Source organism: Rattus rattus, chromosome 3, assembly GCF_011064425.1.
Source record: "Rattus rattus isolate New Zealand chromosome 3, Rrattus_CSIRO_v1, whole genome shotgun sequence".
Lineage (NCBI taxonomy): Eukaryota > Metazoa > Chordata > Mammalia > Rodentia > Muridae > Rattus > Rattus rattus.
Window position 1 is genome coordinate 60,934,375 of NC_046156.1, and position 20,675 is coordinate 60,955,049.

At 46.2% G+C, this 20,675-nt stretch overlaps 5 non-coding genes and 2 pseudogenes across 5 annotated transcripts; 1 reads left to right on the top strand and 6 right to left on the bottom strand.

The window, feature by feature from the left end:
- Positions 1-1,558: 1,558 nt before the first annotated feature.
- Positions 1,559-1,665, bottom strand: LOC116897400. The gene has a single exon (XR_004387443.1). It is a non-coding gene; the product is annotated as a U6 spliceosomal RNA (small nuclear RNA).
- Positions 1,666-1,714: 49 nt separating this feature from the next.
- On the top strand, positions 1,715-1,786 carry Trnaq-cug. Its single transcript has one exon. It is a non-coding gene; the product is annotated as a tRNA-Gln (tRNA).
- Positions 1,787-5,514: 3,728 nt separating this feature from the next.
- On the bottom strand, positions 5,515-6,517 carry LOC116895405 (annotated as a pseudogene).
- Positions 6,518-6,798: 281 nt separating this feature from the next.
- On the bottom strand, positions 6,799-7,314 carry LOC116895406 (annotated as a pseudogene).
- A 4,177-nt stretch (positions 7,315-11,491) lies between these two features.
- On the bottom strand, positions 11,492-11,565 carry Trnan-guu. The gene has a single exon. It is a non-coding gene; the product is annotated as a tRNA-Asn (tRNA).
- A 1,769-nt stretch (positions 11,566-13,334) lies between these two features.
- On the bottom strand, positions 13,335-13,407 carry Trnav-cac. The gene has a single exon. It is a non-coding gene; the product is annotated as a tRNA-Val (tRNA).
- Positions 13,408-17,896: 4,489 nt separating this feature from the next.
- LOC116897414 lies at positions 17,897-18,061 on the bottom strand. Its single transcript, XR_004387456.1, has one exon. It is a non-coding gene; the product is annotated as a U1 spliceosomal RNA (small nuclear RNA).
- Between the last annotated feature and the right edge of the window lie 2,614 nt (positions 18,062-20,675).

Genomic DNA, 20,675 nt, shown 5'->3' on the forward strand with positions numbered 1-20,675 from the left:
ACTGCTCTTCCAGACTTTGGATTCCCAGTGTTTATGTTGGCTGCTCACAACCCTTAATAATTCCGGATCCAGAGAAATCCAGTGCCTCTGGCCTTCCATGGGCACCTGCGCACACACGCATTTTAGAAAGTGAATGGGTTGGGATTTGAGAGTTTATCTCACTGAGGTGCTGTTGTGCTGAGAAAGCCTAGAGCTGTGGAGTTCCAGGTAAGCTCACCAACGCCCAGTGTAAACAGTGCAAGCTGTGCAGATCAGTGATCCCAGGCTAAGGGGAATTTGAAGCTAGCTTGGGTTTCAAAGACAGACTGTGTGTTTGCCTAGCTCCAAACCAAACAGTCCCGGCTAAACTATAAACAAAAGCAGAGACTCCGCCCATCAGGAAGAACTAACAGCTAGTTTCCAGTTAGGTAGATTTTTCTACTCTCAAAAATCAAACAACTTAGCTTTGTTTTGTTTCTTATGATCACTTAACAGATTCCTCTCTTGTCCCTCCCTGCAAAATGCAAAATTCCCTTAATTTCCCCTCAATTATAAATGATCAAAGAAATTTTAACTAAAACCGTAATGAACACAGGTTTGTCTTTAGCAGTCCAAGGCCGACTGGAGAGCTGTAATATGCACACGTTACTATTTTGAGATAGAATGTTGAATTTTATCTGTGTGTTTTACGGGGGCCTTGGATACATATATCCTGTGGCCCTGCAGTCAGTGGTTTGGGTACCTTTGGATAGTATCTACTTTAAAAATAAAGATTTTCAGTTGTGATGAGGAAATTTAAATGGAATCAATGGCCAACTTTCAGAAAACAGTGCCTAAATGTCACATCCGGGCTTCTGGCTTGGCCAGCACAGATGGATTTCAGGTGAGTGTGATCTAGGTTAAGAGTTCATAGTCTTAAATGTCACCCATTCTTCTCTCTTTTGATAAATATGTGTGCATTTTTTAAAGGAAAAACTTAACCTAAATGAAACATGCATGTGTATATGAAAAAACAAACAAAACAAAAACCAACAACAACAACAAAACCCAGGAAGACCTCTCCACTTCTTATTTAAGGCTTATTTTTGTTAAAGGTGGGTGGTGTGAGCCATTATGGGTGCCTGTTGTCAAAGGAAGAGCACAGGATGTCCCGGGTGACACCCTTTCATCACTGAGCCTCCTTGAAGGAGGAATAGAATGAAAGCCCCCCACCCCCATCCCCCAAAAAAGATACCTTTGTGTGGGAAAATTCATCTCAGGACAGAGCAGTGTGGTAAATGAAAGGAGACCATGTTGCTTTTGGTGGGGGCTCTTGTCTGGTTTTAAGACCATAGAGGCATAGAGGATTTGCCTTTAGTTTCTCTTGTCCAGTGGTGGAGATAAAACAAAAACACACAAAACTAAAAACTAGGAAAATGGAGGATAAGCTCGCTTGCTTGCTCGTTCTTTCTTTCTTTCTTTGTTTCTTTCTTTGTTTCTTTCTTTGTTTCTTTCTTTCTTCCTTCCTTTCTTTCTTTCTTTCTTTCTTTCTTTCTTTCTTTCTTTCTTTCTTTCTTTCTTTCTTTCTTGTTGTGCCAATAAAAACATGGAACGCTTCACGAATTTGCGTGTCATCCTTGCACAGGAGCCATGCTAATCTTCTCTGTATCGTTCCAATTTTAGTATATGTGCTGCCCAAGCGAGCACAGCATTTTCTTATACAACCAAGGAGTAATGAAGGACACTAGCATGCATAGGTTCCATGGTGTAATGGTTAGCACTCTGGACTCTGAATCCAGCGATCCGAGTTCAAATCTCGGTGGGACCTCTCTCTTTACTTTGAGTAAGAGCACTTTTCTTTCACTTCATTCCTTACCTTCCTTTGTCTTCAGGTGAGCTGGAGCTGAGTGGCCCCCAGGTCAGTGTCTGATTTAGCAGATCTAAGCAGTACCTTCCCTTGGTGCCTGCTCTCTGGTGCAGGCTACAATTCCTTGGCAATATTGGACATTAGTTTACCGACGTTATTTGCATTCTGGTCTTGTCAGAATTTCTACCAGAGTGTACTCAGCTCCGCGCATGGGATTCAAGGGTGGTCTGGATTTTGCTTTTGCTTTTGTGGCTTTAAGACTGGGAGGGCAAGGTTCGGCAGCACATTGGCAGAAAGGGAAACTGCGTTCCACTGGTGGGTCTGCAAAAGCTTGAATGGAAACAGGAAACGGAATGATAAGGACAGTTAACGACTGCATGAGTAGGATGAGATTTGAAAGGAGAATTAGAATCGAAGGAATGCAGGCAGCTTGGCTCTAGAAAACAGACTCAGAAGCACCAGGACAGAAGTTGCAAGTTGTAAACATCTATCTAAAGAAATGGGGATCGTTTAAAAAGACTCAATGAAAAACAAAAGACGAGTTTAAAAATGTCCCAAATTAAAAAAAAAAAAAAAAAAAAACTGTCCTAAATCCCCTTGTGATTCACCTGCCTCCCCAATATTATTTATTCCAACAACTTCTCCCCTCAAGATTTTATTGGAAACAACATCTTTTCTAGATCTGTGTTCTTAACAAGCATTCTGCTCACATCTTGTCTCACATCTGTTTCCCACACTGTCCCTTTACCCATGCACCACTCAAAAGACATTTTTTTTAAACAAATACATTTGACAAATACACAGAGAACAACCATATTCCCACAGCCTAGAATTTACTATGGCTGCCTTGACGTCTTTTCTGTGCAATCTCTTTTTAAGCCGCAGTGACGATTGATTTTAGTCAAGACTTTGGCTGGGATTATTAGATATCTAGGACCATAAAGGGTGTCTATTCGTGGGACTATTTCCAGAAAAGATTGTGTCTTAGTGTGGTCCCAAACAAAATGTAAGTATCCAGAAACCGCATTTATGAAGCAAATCTGACATAGCAGAAAAAGTCATCCTTACTATTTTATGTTTATATGATATTGTTTTATGTTTATTTTTTTATAGACAGACATTTTTCTAGTATCCCAAATCCCACAAGGGTTTCTTTTGCTGCTTTTGCTTTTTAAATATGAAAGTATGTTGTCCCAGCAGAATAAACCAGATGACCGTCATTGGTGATGATGGATTTTGTCACACTGGCCATCTCTTCAGCCACCATCACAGACTTCGATGATCATCTTGTGTTACGTTTTGTATTCTGCAAAGACAGTCTTCAGATTTGACAGAAATACCGAGTTCAAAATGTCCTTGAAATGTTTACTGTGTCTCTTTTAGTGAGCAGAAGACATCTTCCTAGTGCTCCAGGAAGAGGTGACTCCTGCAGTGACGCTCCTGGGGTGGGGCGGGAGCAGCCCTGGAGGAAGGCGGGTGGGCTGCTGGTTCTTGGTTAGGACCTCCGGCGACTATCCTCCTAGAGACAGAAGCAAGCGGGTGACTTTCTGGATTGCAAGTGTCTCAGTTGGAATTGAGCTCCTATCTCGGATACTCTAATTCCCTGAGGTTCGGGTATTTTCAAAATGGTTTTACGAAGTCGGTCACCACAGCCTCCTGGCGTTGCTACTCTGCCTCTATTACGTTCTGTTACAAATCCCCTGGCATGCGCAGACTGGGGATTTCTATTCAAACGCAACCTAGCCAGTTTTGCTTGTAGACTGTTAATGAGCGAGCGAGCGAGCGAGCGAGCGTTGGAAGCTGTGGCTGAGGGCACTCCCTGAGACGCCTGAAGTATAGAGAGCCACGAAGCATGGCCCTCGCTGTGTGACTGCTGCTTTTAGCTGCAGGTTGTACCCTCTCCTGGAACATTCTCTATGGTTGCTAGACAACAGTTTGTCTTTATGTGCTAGAAACACATTTCTCAACTAATCTGGTAGTAAGCACATTTCCCCCAACATTTTGTGCCTCCTGAATGCTGGGATTAAAGGCAAGTGACATTACCACCCTGCTGCTTTTGCTCTTAAACTCTAACAAAGTTGTCCTCAAGTTACCCTCTGGAAATGTTAAAAAAATTTTTTTTAACCTAAAACCAAGAACCTTGTATTCCCTAGTGACAAGTGGAGTGCATTTTCTTGCAAGATCTTATACTCTAATTAAAAAAAAAAAGTCCCTGGCAATATTTTTCAGATAATTATTTGGGAATTTCACATCGTGCACCACGATCACGATCACGCTTACTTCCCAATCCTCCTGTGTCCACTTCCCTTCCCTTGTGACCTCACGCCCACAAAGAAAAAGAAGAAAGGGGAAAAAAGAAAAGAAAAAGCCAAGTCCATTTTGTGTTGTCTATATACTCATTGGAGCATGGACAGACTCCCAGTGGCCCCTCAAGGGAAGACGAGTCCTTCTGCAACTGCACCCCTGCCAGAGGCCCTCGATGCGGAGAGCTACACTTCAACCCCCTTACCACAGTTTTGAAGACTTCTCTGATGGTTTCCTTTTTAGGCTCTTTTTTTTTTTTTTGGTTGGGGGTCGTGGTGGAGGTAGGGGTTGTCATTGAAGCCTTCTGCGGTCTTCTTTTTGAACTGTGCGTCTGCAGACATCGATACTACTTCAAGAGTAGCTTCCTTGCTCTTTACGGTCAGCCGGTGTCCAAATCCTGGGCTTCATGGTTTCTGACAACAGCGCGGACTACGAACATCCACTTGGTATCCAGTGGCAGCATAGCCGGAGGACATCAACATGGCTGTCAAGCAAGGGGCAAGGACCAGCACTGTCTCTGGAGGAAGTATGGGCCACACAGGTCTTTCTTTCAAGGAAATCCAATCTGGTAAATGGACCACTCTTCATCTCGGACATCCTGTTGCTGTTGAGAACCAGGGCAGTGGTGTGGCTGGGCAGCACCATCCTGACAACCCTACTGGTAACGACCTGTTCCTCCATCACCTCAGCAGCCTTCTCTCACACACATCACGGTTGTCACATCTCCAGTTCCACCCCCCACACACTGCTCTGCTCTCCATCTTGCCCAGACCTCCATTACGTCTGCTCTTGTCGCAGTGGCACTGGAAGCTGCAGTGTGCCACACAGTGTGTCCGTTCGCTAAGTAGCTTCACATGCAGATGTTCATTGCAACAAGTCATTGGTCTGGTTCGAGGCCTCTGGCGTCTGCCACACCATCAGTACTGGATCCTCATTGAGACTCCTCTCGGATGTCCTGCTGTTGTTCAAGTCATGGAGTTCCTGTGGCTCTGGTTCTGCAGGACCAGCTCCTTCAAGAGTTCTAGCAGCTCAACAGGTGGAGTCGACGCTGGGGTGGACCAACTCAAAGCCCTGGAGTGTAGCTGAGTTGGTCAGCCATGGCCTCCGCTGGGGCAGCCAGGAGCCGCCTTTGACAGTTTTTAAATATACTGTCCTACCTACCCATCTTTGTGTGTGTGTGTGTGGGTGCAGTGAACTTTATTGATGGTATTCGAGAGAGGGAGGGCTCCCTAGGCCCCTCCTGTCATTATGGGGATCTGGGATGGAATTGTGAGGGAGATGCTCAGTGTTGGGGGCTGAGTTGGGATGGGGACTCCTCAGCAACTGAGGGCCTCTCTCTTGCTCTCAGTATCCTTGCTGGGCTTGGGTGGGTGATCCAGGGTTTCTTACTCCTTGGAGGCCATGTAGGCCATGAGGTCCACCACCCTGTTGCCGTAGCCATATTCATTGTCATACCAGGAAATGAGCTTTACAAAGTTGTCACTGAGAGCAATGCCAGTCCCAAAGGTGGAAGAGTGGGAGTTGCTGTTGAAGTCTCAGGAGACAACCTGGTCCTCAGTGTAGCCCAGGATGCCCTTTAGTGGGCCCTCGGCCGCCTGCTTCACCACCTTCTTAATGTCATCATACTTGGCAGGTTTCTCCAGGCGGCACGTAAGATCCATAACGGATACATTGGGGGTAGGAACACGGAAGGCCATGCCAGTGAGTTTCCCGTTCAGCTCTGGGATGACCTTGCCCACAGCCTTGGCAGCACCAGTGGATTTAGGGATGATGTTCTGGGATGCCCCATGGCCATAATGCCACAGCTTTCCAGAGGGGCCATCCACAGTCTTCTGAGTGGCAGTAATGGCATGGACTGAGGTCATGAGCCCTTCCATGATGCCAAAGTTGTCATGGATGACCTTGACCAGGGGGGCTGAGCAGTTGGTGGTGCAGGATGCATTGTTGTCAATCTTGAGGGAGTTGTCATATTTCTTGTGGTTCACACCCATCACAAACATGGGGGCATCAGTGAAGGGACAGAGATGATGACCCTTTTAGCCCCATCCTTCAAGTGGGCCCCAGACTTCTCCATGGTGGTGAAGACGCCAGTAGACTCCATGACATACTCAGCACCAGCGTCACCCATTTGATGTTAGCAGGATCTCGCTCCTGGAAGATGGTGATGGGCTTCCTGTTGATGACAAGCTTCCCATTCTCAGCCTTGACTGAGTCGTTGAACTCGCCATGGGTAGAGTCATACTGGAACATGTAGACCATGTAGTTGAGGTCAATGAAGGGGTCGTTGATGGCAACAATGTCCTCCACTTTGCCAGATGCAGAGCAGAAGGCAGTCCTGGTAACCAGGCGCCCAATATGGCCAAATCCGTTCACACCGACCTTCACCATCTTGTCTATGAGACGAGGCTGGCACTGCACGAGAAGATGCGGCTGTCTCTGGAACAGGGAGGAGCAGAGAGCCCTATCTACCCATCTTTAAAGGAGCACTTTCTAGGGACTTTAAAGAAATCTTGTGTGTTTTTATTTTGAGGGGGGGTTGCCACCAAGTGCACTTTATTGAATCCACTGTGGAGAGATAAGTGAAGGTAACATTTGTATACACATAGGGTAAAAGGTCAAGGCCTCAGTCTCGGGGGAGGGCCAGGTGTGGACAGTGGGACATAGGGCAGCTAGAATCCAGAATGTGGCATTCTTTGTGAAAACGACTGGAAGACTACCACAGAGGCGGTAGAGAAAACGATGATGCAGATAATGACCTTCAGGACGCTGAAGATCAGGGAGCTGAGACTCAGGCGCTTGGCAGTGGAGGCGTAGGCCTGGGCTCCAATCACATCGCCCGCCATCTTCCTGTCCCTAGACTTCACAGAGTAGGCAGAAGCAATGAAGCCCAGGCAGCAGGGGTTGAAGAAGAGTGCAATGAACAGGGACCACACCACAGGGTCAGGCGCAGAGACCTCTCTGGGCATGTTGATCACGGCGGTCCTCATGACAGTTGAGTTGTTGGTTCCCCCAGCTCAGTCACCCCATACTCCTCTTTGGTTGTCTCATAGCTTGGAGGAAGCCCGGCACTGGTGAGCAAGAAGGCTTGGGAATTGTGGCTCACGGTATTGATTCTGGAACAATCGCCCATCTGGAGGATGGCTATTGCTACCCCAGTTCCGAAATCTTGTGCTCTTTTTCTTTTTTTTTTTTTTTTGGAGCTGGGGACCGAACCCAGGGCCTTGTGTTTGCTAGGCAAGGACTCTACCACTGAGCTAAATCCCCAACCCCAAATGCTTAGATAGCAAGGCAAATCCTGAAAGACCAGAAATGGCAGTGTGAGCCCTGCTTACAGTTTTCAGGTGCAGAACTGTGGCTAGGCTGGGCCAGAGGAAGGTGTTTTGAGGCAAACCCAGTCTGTCTTGGAGAAATTTCACATCATGCACCCCAGTCACAACCATGCTCACTTCCCAGTTCTCCAGTGTCCACTCCCCTTCCCTTGTGGTCTCCCCTCCCCCAGTCTGCTTGGGATAGCTAGAATTCACAGGTCTGTGATATACTTCTAAGAGAACTGGGAAGAGGGAGGAGGGTAGAGGTTCCTCTTCCAGGGTTCAGTAGAACACCAATCTTGGGATGCTTGTGAAGAGACTGACAGCAGGGGCTGGAGAGAAGGCTCAGGGCATGTGATAGTTTGAATCTGTTTGAGCCCTTAGGAGGTATGGCCTTGTTGGAGGAAGTGTGTCACTGTGGTGGTGGGCTTTGTGACTCTCCTCCTAGCTGCCTGAGAACAGTCTGCCCTTCGCTGCCTTCTGATTAAGATGCAGATGTTGTGGGTAGTTTTGGCTGCCTGCTTTGTGCTCAGGGCTGGTCGCACATGTGCACCCACCCAGGGGCTATCTCGGATCAGCGAATAGGAAACACACACACACACACACACACCAGTTATTCTTTAAAACGCCTTGGCTAACTCAATGACTGGGCACCCCTAAACCTTCCCCTGCTATCCCAGGTCCAGTCAGTGAGGTGACCAGGGCCACTTACCCGAAAACTCAGATGACTGCTTGGCTTTATCTGCTGTTGCTACTGTGAGCATCTACAGGATAGAAGGAGGCCTGCCATTGGAGGAGAAGGAAGGATGGGTGGGAGAGAAGTTTGAAGGAAGAGGAGGAGACTGGAACGGAGAGGAGAAGAGACAGGAGGGAGAGAGAGAGAAGCCGTGGCAGGACGATGGAGGTAGACACTAAGATTCTGCTCTGTGTATTTACAGCTTGTTATCAATGTTCTTAAGGGATGGATGGTACCGGGCTTTATATGTTTAAGTGGACAATTATATCTTATCAATTGGGTCAAAGATTATTGTGTTGTGTGTTCACTTACGTGACGATTTGGGTGTAGCAAAGTGTGCGGCGGCAGGAGACCCTGGGTCGCTGAGGAGTTGGGATGTGTTTCCACCAAGATATCTAGCAGACATCTTGGAGCACTGTGGTGCTGGATCCAGCGGGATAAAAGACCATTACTTTTTTTAATTTTTTATATTTTTACAACAACAAGCATCCCCTTCTTTCCCCCGTCCTCCCATCCTCTCTGCATCCTACCTGAGCAACTAACTGTCCTTGTCCCGCCCATGCTCAACCATTGGCTACTGGCATCTGTATTGATAGATCAAAAACCAAATGGGGGCAAGGATCTTCAGCACCAGCAAACACAGACTCCCGATCGAAGCATTTGAACCACCCTCTATTTGTAGAACTCTCAGCTCTTCTCCAGCACCATGTCTGCCTGGACACTGCCATGCTCCCGCCTTGATGATAATGGACTGAACCTCTGAATGTGTAAGCCAGCCCCAGTTAAATGTTGTCCTTTATAAGAATTGCTTTGGACATGGTGTCTGTTCACAGCAGTAAAACCCTAAGTCCAGTTCCCAGGGAACCTTACGCCCTCTTCTGGCCTCATCAGGTACTGGGCACACAAAGTAGTTCACATACGTACATTCAGGCAAACACTTGTACACATAAAGTAAGAACATAGTCATTTTAAAATAAAATATAAACCTTAAAAAAAAAAGAAACTGGGGTTGGGGATTTAGCTCAGTGGTAGAGCGCTTGCCTAGGGCGCAAGGCCCTGGGTTCGGGTCCCCAGCTGGAAAAAAAAAAAAAAAAGAACTGAGAAAAAAAAAAACAAAACAAAAAACTGACACACACAGAGAAACGTTACATGGAGAGGGTCTGATGTTCACACTTGCAGGAAGCAGGGCCTCTCTTCCCAGGCAGAGTGTTTGGCATTTACAATATTTTCGTATTGGGAAATCATTCCTCAGGGCACTCTTCTGAATCACCCGAGGAGTGCCATAAAAAGGGTCAGACTATCCACAAGTCAAGAAACTTTAAAAAGATACATAGAAGATGGGGTAGTGGTGGTGCATGCCTTTAATCCCAGCACTCGAGAGGCAGGGCAGGTGGATCTCTGAATTTTAGGCTAGCCTGGTCTACAGAAAAAGTTCCAGGACAGCCAGGGCTACACAGAGAAACCCTGTCTTGAAAAACAAAACAAAACAACAACAAAAAAAGATATATAGGTGAATTCTATAATATCTGGTATTTAATCAAAGAACACTAGGTGTGGTGGTTTGAATAGGTATGGCCCCCACGGGTTCATGTATTTGAATGCTTGGCTCATAGCACTATTAGAAGGTGTGGCCTTGTTAGAGGATTATGTCATTGTGGGGGCTGGCTTTGAGGTCTTCTGTGCTCAAGCTATTCCCAGTGTGACACACAGTCTCCTTCTGCTGCCTTTAGCCAAGATGTAGAGCACTCAGTCCCTTCTCCAGCATCATGTCTGCCTGCACATCGCAACACTACCCACCAGGATGGTAAGGGACTGAACCTCTGAAAGTAAGCATGTGCCCTTTGTAAGAGCTGCTGTGATCATGGTGTCTCTTCACAGCAATAAAACCCACACTAAGATACTAGGCATGCACAAAGCAAGAAACATGGCACATAATGAAGAGAATAAATAGAACCTGGACTAGAACTGATAAGTTAGAATGAGTCAAGAAAAACTTGAAGCTGTTATAGAATTGTTTTACAGGTCCAAGGACCTAGACCATATAAAAATTAGAATGGCCAGAGCCTAAAATAACATCCAAGATAATAAGTTTCCCTGATGGAATTAACAGAGAAAGATTAGGGAATGCAAAGCTACAAGGAGTCATTAAGAAGTAAAATAAAAAATGTTTGTTGGGCATGATGGGATTTGCCTTTGATTCCAGCATTTGGAGGCTGGTGGATCTCTGAGTTTGAGGCCAGCCTGGTCTACAAAGGGAGCTCCAACACAGCCAGGGCCATGAGAAAGTCCACAGAAACCCCGTCACACCAAGACAAAATAACAAAGCAAAAACAAAACAAAAACAGAAGAAAAAAAAGATCAGTAAAAGAGAGTCAGTGAGTGGTAGAGCGGCTGCCAACCAGCAATTGAGGATCCCGCGTGGACTGAAGGAGAAGAAGAAAAAAAATTTTAAGGAACAATGATAGAAAAATTTCTAGTTGTAATGAGAATTATTAACCCACTGACCTAAGGATCTGAATAGCCTGGTGTACTAGATACTTGAGGAAAGCCACGCCCACGCACAGAGAATTAAACTGCTAAAACCTATTGGAAAAGAAAAAAAATCTTCAAAAGTAATTGGAGGAATAAGTGATGGCAGAGATCCACGCGTGCCTTTAAAGGACAGGGGAGGGGCGTCACGGAGGAAGAGCCAGTCCTCCGGCACACAGGGATCTGTATGCACAGGAAGAACGAAGAGCACTGTAAATACCGATGCGAAGAAAATGGCAAGCACAGCACCACTGTTCTTCTTGTTTCCATCCGCTTAAAAAACATCAGACTTTAAAGAAAAGTAGTAAAGATGAATTACTCGGTGTGTTTAAGGAAAAAAATGTGTAATGCAAGTAGCCATTAACGACAGCACTTGAAGATAGACTGTGGTAAGTAAAAAACGACTAATCAGAAAGATAATGACTCAAAAACGGGAAGATTTACAGCTAATAAGCCAACAAAAGAGACAATATTTTAAAATTTAAACCCTACCACTGAACACTTGCTCTCCAGGACTCTTATACAAGTGATCACAGATGTGTGCATAGAATGGATGTTATTGTTTGTAATAATGAAATACGTGATCAAAAGTCAAAAATATATGGAAAAGGAATAGATATTAGATGTAAAAGTAAGAAGGAAGATAAGACCCATATTCTTACAAATTTGAGGGTCTGAAAAGAACCATGCTCTGCCTTATTCTGTTCGGAATAACAGCAATCGGTAAGATAGGAGATATGGCCTCTAAGTTGAGAGTGGAATGAAACGAGTGAACGTTCCCTAGGTACTCGTCCCCGGGTGGGCTCGAACCACCAACCTTTCGGTTAACAGCCGAACGCGCTAACCGATTGCGCCACGGAGACACAAGGACAAACAACCTCCTCAGTTCTATAAGAAACAAGTCCCTTGCCTCCAGCTTGGCTCCTCGTTCTCCTTGCTCCTGCTTTGCTTCTCTCGCCAGAATGGCCGCGGCCAGAGGTAAAGCTTGCCCTCCGACCCGCGTGCGTGAATTAAAAGGAAACCGGAAACCGAAAAACGCACAAGTTAGTTCCAGTGGGCTCAACAGAGGACAGGACGCTACCGGAGCTCAGATCGGAACCGATGTGACTGTGGGCACACGCTAGAGTATCGTCGGGCGTCCCAAACACGAATTTCCTTATTTCTAGTACCTTTTGTTTTTTAAATTTACGAACATTTAAAACGAACCGGCCTCACTGGGGAGCAGTAAACAGTAAATGGCTTTGCTGTTCAGCTCAGGAACCTCATTTTTCTCTGGCGTCTCCCTTTTTTTTCTTCCCTTCCGAACACCTTTTTCTTCTTCTGACCTACTGGAGTACGAGGGAGGCCCTATGCCACAAGTGCTGGTCAGGAGAAACCTTAGATGTTCTCTGCGTGTGTCCATAAGAAAATAGCGACTTGAAACACACCAGCTTTCCCCTTTCCGGCTTTTGAAATAGAGAGCAGTGAGAAAGCCGAGCGCTTGAGGACTGCGCACGCTTTGCTCCTCGGTGTCAAAAAGGAAGGGGTTGAGGGTGACAGGAAAAGAAGAAAAAAGAAGCATCATTAAAGGGTATCAGCCTTGAAGTGCGGAGTCTAAGAGAACGTGGAGAGAGAGCCTAGGAGAAAGCTAACAAGCCCAGCGTAGCTCCCCCGCCCCCTTTTAGGTTGGCTCCAAATTCAGACTCAGCTTTCCCTAGAGCTGGAATTAAAAGAATGACCCATTACATCCAGACTAGAATGTGACTTTTCTTCTGGTCCCAGCAGCCACAGCCCGCAGAGAGGAGACCCCCCACCCACACACACACACAGTCGGTGAGTGCCTCAGTTTGGTGCACTGGGCCATCAGTCTACAGAGATCATCCTTTGAATAGTCAAGTCACTTGGGACTAAACCCATTCGCACAACGTGGTATCTATCTCCCCTGCCAGTTAAGTAGGAAGGTTGTTGTGGATACGATAAAAGTCAGGTCTATCTTCACCTTCCCTCTTACCCAAATGCCATTATAATTCTCAGTTGCTTTGTGCAGGAGACTGAGGCGACTTTCACATGACGATGCACTGCCCACGACATTCACGCGATGCTGCACTGTCCAATCAAGCAGATCACCTTTTAGCTGATGCTCTGCACTCAAAGCCCTGCACCATTTCATCCACACACTCCACCTGCTGCCCGTGCACGAACAGTGGCACCTTTCTTCCAGGCCCATTCTTAGTCCTCTCGCCAGTACTAAAATCCACTAGAGACACGAGCTTTCCCTAGTGCCGAAACAGCGGATTTTCTAGGGTACTGTTTTCACCAGCTCGGGCTATCATAACGAAGTACCAAGGGTTATACCTCACACAATTGGAGCGGTTTCTTTCATACCAGCTGTGGTTCCTATTCCCAATAAAGCAGACTTCCCGAAGCGGGGAGGGGTCGCTCTCTGGGATTTCCTCCATCTCAGGACACTGACCCAATCGTATTGGTGGAGGATGACCTCATTTAAGCTTCCAAAAGCTCCCGGGACCTAGCCTTTCACTGATGCATTTGGAACACCAAACATTTACTTATCTAAACTCACCCGCTCAGAGAGAGCCTAATAAGGTATGTTACCCCATTGTGGTAACCATAAATTGGTTAAAAGGAGACCAAATGTTTCCGCCCGGTTTCGAACCGGGGACCTTTCGCGTGTGAGGCGAACGTGATAACCACTACACTACGGAAACTGCCTGTTGGGAGACCGTCTCTGAGAGATTACATAAGAATTATGTGCCTACTATCCCTATCAGTTTCTAACAGGGAATCTAAAGGCATCTTAAAAAAAATTTTTTTTTTTTTTTTTTTCTGAGCTGGGGACCGAACCCAGGGGGCATCTTAAATTTTAACCGGCACACTAGTGATCCCTCAGACAAACAGTGTCTGAGTGGCCCTGTCTTAGAAGTTTGCGTCCACAGGCCCTAGGGTCGGGCTGCTGCTCCTCACCAGGGTTCAAGTTTATGAACTGTGCAAAGGTGTTATCCTCCGAGGGAACCCCGGTGCTCTCGGAAGCTACAGAATCCCGGGCATTTGGGTATGTTTCAGATTCTGGACACTCCACTTAAGTCCTGCTCCTGGGACGCAGAGGGCTGCAGGGTAGCTTTCCCCCCGCCCCCGCCCCTTTTATGGCGCCAACAAACGTTCCTGTTCTTGACCCTTGAACAAAGATCGGTGTGTCTATTCCACTCAGAAGCTGTTGGACTCTTCCTCTGCCCCTGCGCTCTACTTTTCCTGTGTTGCTGCTCTCTCCTGTGACCTCCAGTGGCCTGCCCTCAGAAGCCCTGATTTAGCCTTTAGTGTCTCCGACTCGGAACCTAGAGGGGGACCCTCGGGTCCCAGGTGGCTGTCATTTAGTCTGTGCAACTCTACATCCAGTACTTAGTCATCTTACAAGTTAAGATATTTGGGTTTTTGTTTTTAACTAAATATCAACCCAAGCCAAGCCGCGCATCCGAAGCGTGGATTGTATTCGTTTGAGGACCCCCGCCGCCAGATCAAGTGTAAATCACTGGGAGACTCTGGCATCGCTGACGCAGACTTCAGAAGTTCTTTGGTCTTGAGGTACCTTTCTGAAGCACAGCTTTTGTTTATTCTTTACAATTTTGGAAGCATCTTGCTCTTGCTGCTGCTGCTGTCTCCCTGTTCAACTAGCTAAGAAGTGCGATTTTAAACCCAGCACAGTTCACCTTGCAGCAAATTGCCAGAAGGGTGGAGAGAAGCTGAGTCTGAACTGATCCCGATCGATCGATCAGTCCATTTTCTCGAATCCTGTTTTCCTTGGGAGAGACCCGGCTTGTCCTCCTCTGTAGCCGGAGACTTCCTGATAGCTTTAAATGGTGAACTTTCGAGAGATGTTTCTCTCCCATCTCTCACAGTCTATCGTCGTACTCACACACCCATCTAGAAAAGACTAATCTTCAGTCGCGTCTAGAGCTTTTGGGGGTACAACCAAGACAAGACGAAGGTGGCAGATGTCCATTCTGCTACAGAAATGGGAAGGGCAATGGGCGCCCAAAGACCACAGAGTGTCATGGGTGCCCACTTGCCTCGCCCGCCCTGCAGATTCCACAGAGACTTGACACAGAGTCTCCGCAAGCTAGAATGGAGGCAGCATGCAATTCTGCCTCAAAAAGGAGCTGCTCGAACGGTAAGGTACTCAGTCCTTCCTCTGGCAGGTTCTAGACAACAGACCCATAAGATCAAAGAAAACGGGTAACAATAGGACAATTCAGCGATGTCCAGGGTAAATCTAGAGTCTGATGTTAAACAGATTTCCAGTGCCTTTTCCGGTCTTTGCTCAAAATTAAGAGTTCACAAAAGGGGGCATTATGTAGATAAAAGTTGATAGACACTTGAAAGAAAAGGCTCTGAGGAAAACAGCGCTGCCTTCGATTTTCACAGGACCGCAAGAAGAATGAGCGTCTAGGACTGGAAGAGCACAGGTGCATTGGGCGCAAAGCTCACAGATCAGTTCAGACTCCTGGTGCCGAACCTTGCTGCACCTATCCAGGTTGTCTAAGTCCCTTCATCCTTCAGACTCCTTTTAAGAGGTAAGGGTTCCTGAGGTCTCAAAGCTCTCCCCTCCTTCTCACACTGGTTAACCTCTCTCCCATCCTTAGTGTCTCTCCTATGCCATGACCTTGCAGGGGTCAGTTGTGAGATGTGTCCCTGACAAGGCTACACTACCTCTGCACTTGTGGACACGGCAGACAATAATGTTCTTTAAGGCTGTGTGTCTCATTGGTGTGACATTGAAGTAGTTTCTGAAGCTTTGGTGCACCTATCCATTACATTGGATACCATTATTTAGGTTTCTTATTTATTCTTAGTTTTCAGGTAATGAATTACACTGAACAATGACAAATGTTCTTAAGTGAGATGTTTCCATATGTTAAGTCTCTTTGTTTGAAAAAGGATTACCTTGTTTACCTCATGCCCTGGGTGTGTCTACACATGTCTGCCATATAAAACGTTCCGCATGTATTCATATGTATTTGTTAAAAAACAAAAATCAATTTAATGGGTTTTTCTCACTAAGCCCTTTCCTAGAGATAGAAGTAAATGCTGATCTTCAAGCTGGATGTGGTGGTGTTCTTCTGTATCAGGGCATCAGGGGTTCAATCCATCCTTGGGCTGCAAGGCCAGTGTGTGTGTGGGGGGGGCGTCGTCGTCAGGAATTCCGTTTTGAACATAAATCTTGATTCTGCACCAACAAACTACACCATAGTTGGCAATTGACTTAAGCTGTTTATGTTCTGGTATCATTAGTAAAATGCCAGCTTCAGAATCAAATTACTTGGATTTGTGATATGTAAATTTGCTTTAAGTTTGATGAAAATATAGCATTCAATAAATGAGAGTTGATAGACACTTGAAATCCCCCCATTCCCACCAGTTTGTGGGGGATTGTCTTCCTCTTTGCCACACGGAACACTGAACTGAAAACTGAAGAAGTTGCCAAAAATACATGTGTTACCCAAATCACCCCGCTAGCTTCCAGAAAATGCAGACCTAGTTGTGGAATCAGAGGAGGCTCTGAATAAGTGAAGTCCTGAGGTAAGGCCTTCCCCTAGTGAAGTTCCGGGAGACAGAGAAGCCTTGCCTCCTCAGGGAACCTAGTGCACATGTTATAGTGTGTACGGAGAATGTCCCCCATAGTGTTCTTTCCCCTCACCCTCCAGAGAGTCACAGCCTCCCTACTCACTGGCTACTCCTATAAAGATCAGATAAATCCTCTGTGAGTTTGAGGCCAGGTTTGCAGGGCGAGTTTCCAGACAGCCAAGGCTACACAGAGAAACCGTACCTTGAAAAACAAAAACAAAAATCAAATCAAGTGTATGCCCACCGCCTTGCCTGTTATAAAAAAGACATGGGAGAGACTCCTTCCTTAGATTGAGGAGCAGACTCAGTCGTTCCCCTTCGCTGGTCCCTTCTCTAAGATCTGATGTAGTCTCCTCTTCAGTTAAAGCAGTTTGTTATGAAGATCTTGTTTACAGCTTGCCTGAAAGGAAGGATGTGGAAGAAAGTGTCTAGATCCAGCTTTTCTCCAGTGCTACCTCCTTTAAATTGAAATAATACTAGTTTGAAGAAGTGAGGCTACCTGAGGAGATTTCCAGGGGTTCACTTCATCACAAGACCAGGATCCATGGGGAAATAGAGATGGAAGCCTTCAATGTGGTCCTTTGATGTTTGGAGAAAGAGGGAGTAGGTATGGGGCTATACTAAAATAAAGGGCAGTCGAGTATAGTGGCCCACGCCTTCGTCCCAGAACTTGGGAGACACAGGCTCTCCATGAGTTCAAGAGCACCCAGCCTGGTCTACATAGTGAGTCCCTGTTTCAAAATAAAAATTAAAATAAAAGGCAAGAAAACTAGGGGATAAGCGAAGACAAATTAGGTGAAAAGGTGAATTTTAAAATTCTTACACTTAAGATGAAGGGCAGAGAGACTACCCCTTATAACTAATAAGTTTTAAGTATCATAAAGATAGAAAAAAAAAAAAGTTGAAGATGCCAAAACTCAGGTCCAAAGTCACTGAGATGTCAGCAGCAGAGTAAAAATGACACAGAATTAAAATAAAGCTACAGAGATACTCAAAATAGGCACTCTGTTCTCCGAGGAGGCCTCTGTTGCCTTGAGAACGTCTCTCCATCAATCTTTAATATTTGTGTACCTTCTGCTAATATTGCATTTAAAGTTGAAAATAAAGTCAAGCATAATTTTCCTTATTCAAGCTTGCTCGGCCTTTCTTTATATATATCCCAGGACTATCTGCCCAGAGATGACCCAGTCCCACACCAATCTTTAAACGAGAATACACTCCCCAGAGTTACATACAGTCTAATCTGTTTCATTTGTGGTTCTTATTGTTAAGTTCACAGAAAATTGGCCACTTGGCTCTTTGTTTTGTAGACCAAGAGTTAAATACTAGTTAGGTGCCATTTAACAACCAATATACAGATTGTAAAACAACCTAAAAGATCCAAGGATCAAAAATTACCGTGACTCAGCCTGTTTTAGTGACCTGGCACCTGCAAGTAGTAGAGAGTAAATCAGGAAATGTTATTTCCCCCTCTTATATACTATTCCTTTTTACCATAGAGAGTCGAGGTTAATAACTCACGAAGCTAACAGCTTTCTAAATTAAAAGCTTGGCCATCTATCTTTGTACAACAATAACCAGGGGAGCGCGCGAACGCAGCTCCCCCACTACCACAAATTATGCAGTCGAGTTTCTCGCATTTGGGGAAATCGCAGGGGTCAGCACATCCGGAGTGCAATGGATAAGCCTCGCCCTGGGAAAACCACCTTCATGATCATGGTATCTCCCCTGCCAGGTAAGTATGCTTTCCTGCCGCACAGCCCCGACTCACGGCCGCCGACACTCCACTTTTAACGCACGGTCACTTCGCGCCGCCCGATCGCGGCCCCCTAGGGATGCATACGCCGTTCCGGCGCTTTGCTCACACCTATGAACCCCCGCTCTCTCCCACTGCGCGTGCGAAATCCCTCGCGTTTCCGCGGCAGGTGAGGGCGCGGCGGCCTCTGCGCGACCTCATCTGCATAAACCACGCCCCCGCCAAGCACCCAACGGTGACATCACGTCCCTACCTCTCGCCGCCCGCTCGGGGGACCTGTCGAACTTTCTCGTTTGCACGGTGCTGGAGCGTTGAAGGACCAGAGACGAATCATCTTGCATCCTTTCTTACCGCTAACTGGTTGCCCACCTCTAGGTCCCAGCATCCTTGTGACTGATCGATCGTGTTGGGTATGGACGGACCGTCGCCCGTCTTCTCCAAGTCGGGGAAGGTCGTCAGGCAGCACAGCAGCCAGCCCCTCCTCAGAGGTCTCCCCGCGCTGCTGCTCCAACCTGCCTGACTCCTGTCTCCGCCGCTGTAGTTTAGAAGGCTCTTGGTTTACTTACCTGTGGTTTTCTGTGTTCTCTTCTTCAGAAACATCGCGAAACTGACACTGAGTTGGGACGTGGTTCGTGGGGTTACCCAAGTCTGGGTTCCTGGTCCCCTCTCTGGACCTCCTCACATATATATACATACATGTATATATATGTGTGTGTGTTTGTGTGTGTATATATATATGTGTGTGTGTATATATATATATATATATATATATATATATATATATATATATATATATGTACTCTTTTGTGTGTGTGTTGTGAAGGAGGAATAAGTGTGTATGCCATGGCTTGCGTGTGGAAGTCAGGACATTTTGTGTTTTGTGGCAGTGGAATCTCCCACAGCCTGGGCTCCATGGATCAAGATCTCAGTCAGGCTTACCTATTATGCCATCTCTCTCTCTCTCTCTCTCTCTCTCTCTCTCTCTCTCTCTCTCTCTCTCTCTCTCTCTCTCTCTCTCTCTTTCAGGGCCGGGGACCGAACCCAGGGCCTTGCGGCTTAGCCACTGAGCTGAATCCCCAACCACCCCCCCCCCATCTCTGTCTCTCTCTCTGTCTCTGTTTCTGTCTCTGTCTGTCTCCTTATATAGACCAGGCTGGTCTTAAACTCAGAAATTCTTCTGCCTCTGCTTCCCTAGTGGTGCAGTTAAAGGTGTGCACCCCCACATTAGGCTTTTGTTTGTTTTGTTTTCGTAGACAAGGTTTCTCTAGGTAGCCTTAGCTGTCCTGGAACTCACTCTACAGACCAGGCTGGCCTCTTAACTCAAGAGGTCTGCCTGCCTTGCCGGCCAAATGCTGGGATTAAAGGTGTGGGCGACTACAATCTGCTCCCAGTGAGCTTTTGATTAATTAGTTGATCCAATTTTTTTACATTATTATTATTATTATTATTATTATTATTATTATTATTATTATTATTATTATTATTATTATCGGAGCTGGGGACCGAACCCAGGACCTTGCACTTGCTAGGCAAGTGCTCTACCACTGAGCTAAATCCCCAACCCCTAGTTGATCCAATTTTTAAGTCCTTGTTTTTGTACAGTTAACCAATAAACAAATGCTGGTGAGATTGCTTGGCGGTTATAGAACATCTGCTCCTTCAGAGAATCAGTGCTCAATTCCCAGCAAAGACATGGTGGCTCACGACGAAAGGATCTGATGCCCTCTTCTGGCATGCATGGGTACCTGCAGACAGAGCACTCATATTCAAACAAACAAACAAACAAACAAACAACAAAGCCATCTAAATAGAATTAGCAATTAGTTAACCAGTAAAGGGCAACTTCACTTAGACAATTTTACTATTGCTTGATGAGGTAACCTGTGGAATGTCTAACACTTGAGCTGTTTTATTTGTTATTTAAGGGAAAAGAGCACGAGATCTATTAAGTTTTACTTTCAGAATAAGCTGGGGCTAAGGAAATGGCGCAATTGTTGAGAGTGCTTGCTGCTCTTGCAGAGGACCAGAGTTTAGTTCAATGCCCAGCACTCACACCCACAGTTCCGGAGGATCCAACACCTTCTGTCTTCTGTGGGAACTTGCAGGCACGTGCGCATAACAGACACACACAAATAAATCGTAAAAATAAATGTTATTCTTTTAGAGCAGAAATTCTTATACGCTAAAAACTGGTGAAATCAAGAATTATGGATTGAGCTGCGTGTGGTGGCTCAGGTCTTCCCAGCACTCAAGAGGCAGAAGCATGCAGATCCCTGTGGGTTTGAGGTCAGCCTGGTCCACTGCTGCAACCAGCACAGCTTTGGGACCAAAGAAGGGGCAGACACACATACAGAAGAGCTGGGACCAGATGGGCAGGGTGCTGGTGGAGTCGTGGCAGAAGACTGGCAACTCAGCCCATTTATCAGACACGGTAGAAAGTGGACCAGCCAGCCCATGTTAGGTTCTGAAAAGAAACCAAGCCTGGCGGTGCACGCTCTAATCCCAGCACTCTGGAAGCAGGGGCAGGAAGATTATGGGTTTGAGGTTGCTTGGACTCCAGATTTTAAAAAAAAAAAATTTAAGGGCTGAGGGTGGGTAGGG